At 32.9% G+C, this 6968-nt stretch overlaps 1 long non-coding RNA gene across 1 annotated transcript; it reads right to left on the bottom strand.

Annotated features, from left to right (window-relative positions):
• Nucleotides 1-495: 495 nt before the first annotated feature.
• LOC108746570 lies at nucleotides 496-2211 on the bottom strand. The gene is made up of 4 exons (XR_001939180.1): nucleotides 2154-2211; nucleotides 1185-1484; nucleotides 1004-1102; nucleotides 496-890 (listed from the first exon to the last, which is right to left on the bottom strand). It is a non-coding gene; the product is annotated as an uncharacterized LOC108746570 (long non-coding RNA).
• Nucleotides 2212-6968: the final 4757 nt, after the last annotated feature.

Raw genomic sequence — 6968 nt, 5'->3', positions numbered from 1 at the left:
CGGCGTACATCAGATTCTCGCCTCGACCGAAAGTACTGAAATTATAATTGTAATATTTTCGGAAGCAAGAATCCATGGGAATTGCTCAGTTTCGCGAAACAACCTTCCTCAAGAATCGTGATACCAACGGATTTCGTTAATTCTTCGGCCAAATTATGCTGTAACGAAAAACGCTGGTATCTCACGAATTCCCATCTTTCTTGCATACGCAGTTGCCCACGCTCTTGGTGTATGTCACTACGAGCGAACGGGGAAAATACAAATTGTCTATGTTGTTTATTTGCAAAATTGAGCGTTTGGCTACATCTTCGCGAATTAATCGATTAGATTGACGCCCGCGATCGGCAGATACGGAGACTTTGAAAACGCGCACGGTAAAATTTTCTGCGATATCGAATCCTTCAGCACTTTGCGCTAGCGAACTCACGAGTTGCCTTATGTCCTCGTGAGTTAAGTCGCGTGCTGAACGAAACGACCAGACGGACCACGCGCTTGAACGATAATTCTACATAAGGTTCGCACGAATGTAGCGCCCGAATTTCACGGAACGCGCTTTCTATCCAACGAACGATATCGGTACCTTCGGGTGGCGGACGTATTGTAAAAGTTGCCTCCCTCCCTAGTATCGCAAAATTCCTAAATCGACGCGAGTTTTCTGCCTTAACTCAATAAAAGCGAATTATCTCTAATCTCCTATTAACGATGATAATCCTGCCTGTAATGATTATTTTCCTCCTGATGATGATGCGTCTATTGTCATTGCTGTTGCTGCTGCTAATGTTTATTATCGATGGAGTTCTCGAAATTTTGCGAGGATTCTTCTTCCAAGGGCACATTTTCTTCCCTTGCATGTCGCGATGTAGGATAGTCAGCACCACCGCCAGTTTGTACTGTAAAAAAAGTTAAACAAACCTTATTAATCTGATAACATATATTATTATATATATTAAATCAGAAACTTATACTACTGATCGTAACATTACAGCATGACAAGATAACTCACCTATAGTTGTTTACTTGATCATGCGTAGGAAGATGTTTTTCTTTTTTTGTAAATTTTAATATTCCGGCGACATAAGCAGAACAGGGGAGTACGAAATATCTGATACAAAATATCTGCTTAAGTATCTCGAGCAACAAAAATAAAAAAATAAATTTAAAATAAAAAATAAAAATATTATTACTTTCATTTTCAAGAGATGTGTAATATGTTTTCTTCTTTCTCTATTGTCTCCTGAGTTATTTCTTCCTCGTCACGTATTTCCTCCTCCTTCCCATCATCGCCATTGTCATCAAGGCTATCCTCAACATTTGCGTTGTCCTGCTCCTCATTATCATCGGCATCATCATTATTATCATCATCATCGACACCATCATCGACATTGTCATCGTCAATGTTCTCATTATTCTCCTCCTCCTTCTCTTCAGACTCCACATCTCTTCTTCCTGCGTTAGTTCCTTCCGCTCTTGTTCGATTTCCTGCGCTAAAAAGTAATTTTTGTTATTATTATTACTTTTGAATTCTATTAGGTTATTCGGAAAGTAATTTCGTTTTTTCCCAACAGAGAACTTATTGTATTTTTTCACAGCCAACTTCACACTTGAGCCGCATAATCATTATATATTTTGACAGCTGATATAGCAAGACTTGCTTGTGAAAAAAGTTCGATTGATTCTACGCAATAGTTTTTGGTTGGTGTCTTATCAAATATGAAAGTGAAAAGCAGCATTTTCGGCATATTTTACTTTTTTACTTTTATCGAAAAGGTAAAAAAAGGTGCTGTTTAAGCAAGAAAAAATTATCCGATGTGTATGGAGAAGATGTATTGACAGAACGCCAGTGCCAAAACTGGTTTGCAAAATTTCGATCCGGCAATTTTGATGTTGAAGATGCACCACGTTCTGGAAGGCCAATTGAAGCTGATGAAGACACAATAAAGACATTAATTGATGCAAACCGGCGAATAACAACTCGTGAGATCGCTGAGAGATTAAATTTATCAAATTCGACCGTTCATGATCATTTGAAACGCATCTGATTGAAAATCGTCTTTCATTTTCATAAGAAAAAACGAAATTACTTTCCGAACAACCTAATATATATAACCAACTCTCTATATTCGACTAATTTATGTTTTTTTTTAAGAACTTACACATTATAGAAATGGTGAAACCTGGAGAGACCAGTGCTCGAATCAAATTAGACAGACTCAAATCATCATTCCGATCATTGTTTTCGTCATCATCATCATCACATCTAAAACAAAATTGATTTTATTCTTTATCGCTTTATATCTATATTATATGAATTAGATTTCTCGGTTATTTGTAAAATATACTTACCAATTGATGACAGGAATGTCACGCGGAGGCGGAACATTATTTTCCGGTTCAATTCGTGCTCTTCCTAGAAAAAAATAAAATATTTTAATATCGAGATTTCTATAAACGTTTAGTTAATATTTATTTCCCCAAAACTTATTCCCTTCTCTTTTTCTCTCACAAAGTGACGTCGCCTTAAACTAAGTTGTCCTATTGGACATCCTCTGTGACGCGGTATCGCTCGTCCTATAATACAGAGTTCGCTTCTATGAAATAAATATTATAATTTAATAGTATATTACTTTTTATAATAATTTAACTTATTTATTTATTAAGTATTTACTTATTTATTAATAATTTAATATTATAATTTATAAAGTAAACTTTTAATGCTAATATATATTAGATTTTATTTTAGAAATTATTACTGCTTACCTCTTAGTCCAGTGCGTCATTTGAAGTCAGCTATGTGACCTGTTGCGTCATCCTCCTCATGACCAAAACATTCGCGTATTTCTAGATGACGAGCGATTATATTTTTTCGTCTCTCGTCATCACTGCAATGCCCAAGTTTGTGAATAATGCACACTCATGCGCTGGAGCATTCACTCACAAAATTTCCGAAAACGGAATAATTTTTTTTGCCATTATCTGACAACTTTACCAGATAATCAACATCAACTAATTTTTTATTCAGATTGCTAGCAACAATGGAAAATTTGGTGAGTAACTCAAATATGAAATTAAATTCATATTTAAAAAATGGAACTTTGTGTTACAACGCTCAAATAGTCAACGTAAAATCAATCCACTTCAGAGTCTGAACACAGGACTAAACTTTAGCTTGATCAGTGCGTGCTATATATGCTTGTAGCGGTATTCATAAAATTCCTCTCCCCTAAAAGAATCGCTAAAAGTTTCTAGTCCCTTCGTTGGTCGATAGATTTTAACAATTTTGGTAATTGGTCGCTTTACTAGAAGTGATTTTCTCGTAAAATTTAGAGAAATAGGAGACAACTTCTTAGTTATGACCATCCCCATATCTGATCTAGCTCCGTTTCTCCCCCACAAAAATTATTTTGAAAAGCATCGCTTCGTATTTACCCTAAAACCTTTAGCTCTCGTTTTCATTATTATCCAGAAAAGTTTTTGTCACACTCTAAAATTTTTATTGTTACAGTGAATCTCACGTTTTAAATTTCTCCTTCTGTTTTTTTTTGTATCTTCTTTTAAAGGATTCTCACGCAATATGAGTCTACGACTGATAAACAATAAACCTTTCAACAAAAGAAAAAATACAATTTTAATGAAAATTGCTATATCTCGCTTGACCAGCAATATCATTTAGTTTTTGTTAATTTTCTCTTTTTCAGGATTTGCCTCGTCATAAGGAAAAAATCATAGTCAACATTGAATATAACTCGCTTCGTTTAAAACTTTCATGTTTATCAATATAACTAATATTTAATTTTTGTATTCTATAAATTTCCGTTATTACAAATTATTTTTTCTCTTGGGAGTATATATAAAAGTTTCAGAAAAAAGCAAGACAAATAAATTTTCCTGCATTATCATTACCCAACTCAATTCAACATTTTTTTTGTCGTACCTCTGTCACTTTAAACATTAATGAATTTTCTGAAAAAGCAATAAACCCAATCGTAAATTTATTTTAAATAAAAAACGCATAAATTTCTTTTTGTTTTAAAAAAAAAACTCAATGGTTAATTGATGTACTAATTTTTATTCGTTAGAAACTTACGAGCTAAACCAATTCTTTTTTCCTTATGATTTATTGCGAAAAAATTTTCTGCTTTCAGCTGGTCAAATTCCTTCTCCTGTCATGTTATAAAAAAAGCAGGAGAGGAATCGTAAAACAGTCTGTTTCAGTCCTGTTTGTTCCTGTTCGTTCTCGTTTTATCTCACTTCTCTCTCCTCTTGACTTCTGTGGGGTATAGATTATTTTTAAATTAAAAAAAAATTTAGAGAAGATTTATGTTTTTTCATTTTTTCATCTGCGCGCGCAGAATAATTTTATTACGTACCGGAGAGCGAGGCGATGTCGACGGTACTATCGAAAATCCGTTTCATTCGAGTCTCGTCGTCCGCAGCTTCAGTTTCGCGAGCAAACAAGTATTGTGCTTCTTGTGTTTTTGATTGCCATCTTGGTTCACTTGAATTTGGTATTATTGCGTAAGAACAATGGCCAGTCCAAAAAATACTAATAATTCGGACATGGGAATGTATTCCATCTCCAATTCTTTCAAGATACGTAACAATGACGACGAGAGAAGAAACGCTCGATTTCATATGTTGTTAGCAACAACGTATGATCTTAACAATTCTTATACGAAGACAATTCACGTAGGATTGCAAAGAACGAACGAAAAAAATCTTCAAACCTCTTGTGAAATTGAGCGGACATAACGCAGAAGGAATTTATTTTGACACCGACTGCTGGCAACAGTTTTAACATCACATGGGATTCATGAATGAATATTTAAACAACGATAACAAAATAAAACCTAACTTTGTTTTTAAAAAATATCACCATTAGCTTTATCACATCTTACAGGGCAGAATCAATACTGCTAATATATAAAGAAGAAGAGGAAAATTCCAACGAAAATCTTCGAAAAAAGAGAATGCGCTCGATTCAATTCCACCGGCAAAGAAACGAAGAACCTATATAGCAGCAATTGTAATGCAGAAAACTACCTTCCTCGGACTGCAAAGCATTGTAAAGTGCGTCGATGCGCGTTTAAAACAATCAGAACCTTTATCCGATAATGTTAACAAGTGCGTTCTATATTTAATTCAAGAAATCGAACTGAAATTACCTGCAAGTTTTATTAATCAGGAAATTATGAAATTAACGTTGTGAGGTAATTACAAAGATATAGAGCGTAATGTACGTACACAAATTAACGACTTAACTTTTCTTGATATGTATTTCAATATAATATTTTTGGAATTAACTTCGTTAAAGATATAACGAAATTTTTCGTATAATTCTCTCGAAGCGAGAATCTTCGGCTTAATTATTCTAAAAACTTTTTTTAGTTTATTCTCATGCGAACTATGTATTTCTTCTTCGTGAAAAAAGAATTTATATCAATAAATACATTTTTGTATAATATAAATCCTCATTTCTTAATCACTCGTACCTTCCAATAACCAATTTTTTTTCTGCATATTTATATGTTATATATATAACATAGACTTTTAAATAAAGTATAAGAAGTACAATACAAATTCATCAAAACTATACTCTCGCTCGAACGAGTCGTCACACCGGAGACGACGCGGCGCATCAGTTGAACATGTTCGTTCCTGTTTTACCTTTCCTATTCTTTCTAGCAAAAGTAAGACTCCCTCTAGACTCGCAAATTTTCGCATAAAATCTCCTCTCTCATACATAAAAAACATTCACTAAAACACCAACACGTCGGAGATATTGTGCTACGTCAATAAAAAAATGACCGTCATAAAACCACCCGCTATTCATGCCCCGGTGTTCGTACTCTGCCCTTGCGACAAAAAATATTACATTCCCAATCTCTACTTACCATTTTTTCGAACTTTACCCTCCATTTTGTCAGAGATCCTCTATCACTCCTCTTCTCCAATCACTTCGTGAGTAGGTACGGCGCGAACCAATCAGATCTTTGTCAAGTATACGGCGAACCAATCAAAACACTATTTAATTACCCTATTACTCCTACCCTTCACTGCTCGACCAATCAGAGCGCACCCTTTTTTCAGACTGATCCGTCCAGGCCACGCCCACGGCGCCGGAGGAAGATATGGAGGTAATTTGTTTTGATACCCCATGTCTGCCCATATACTACTTATATAATATGTAAATACTAAACAGACAGAAATAATTAATTATTTATTATAATTAATTATTATTTATTATAATTATATAAAATTGCAGAAAATAAGAACTTGTTCAAGTATTCATATTCATGAAGGCACTGGTGCAATATAATATAATAATGCATCCTGTTGCATTGGAACAATAGACAAGTAGAAACGTCTCCCTCAGTTTACTAAAAGATTAAATCAGATAAAATTTGTTTGATTTCAAATATATGATCTTTTATTCAATAGTATTCTCCTGCTATTCTTTTTTTTTTTGCTTTAAAAAATTTTTTATATGGATTGGATTTTCACTTTAGTCTTAATAGTTTTACATTGTATTTTTTGTAGATTATATTATTACATATAATATACACAAAGATTATATAAAAAATATGCGTACATTATACATAAATAGTAAATATTTCAAATAATATATAGTAGTTTAAATATTCAGAATAACAAAATTCTCGATACATTAATATTTATCTTATATTATTATTATTATTATTACTATTATTATTATTATTATTATTATTACATATACACAATCATCAGTCAGTAAAAGTTCTGACTCAGTTCGAAATGAAATGTATTTTCTTCAATAAAAAAAAAACATGTACATAAATTAAAATTTTATATTAAATAAAAGCATTAGTTCATTTAAGTATATCTTAGTTTCAAATAGTTAGATGTTCAGATTAGATACGAGATTTTCAAATAGAAAGATATCATCAAATTTTTTTCAATAAAAAATTTGATGAAAATATTTAACATTAGTA

The sequence above is a fragment of the Trachymyrmex septentrionalis genome, unplaced genomic scaffold (assembly GCF_001594115.1).
Source record: "Trachymyrmex septentrionalis isolate Tsep2-gDNA-1 unplaced genomic scaffold, Tsep1.0 scaffold179, whole genome shotgun sequence".
NCBI classification, from domain to species: Eukaryota; Metazoa; Arthropoda; class Insecta; order Hymenoptera; family Formicidae; genus Trachymyrmex; species Trachymyrmex septentrionalis.
Note: the sequence above shows the minus strand (reverse complement) of the source record. Positions and strands in the feature narration are given on the sequence as shown.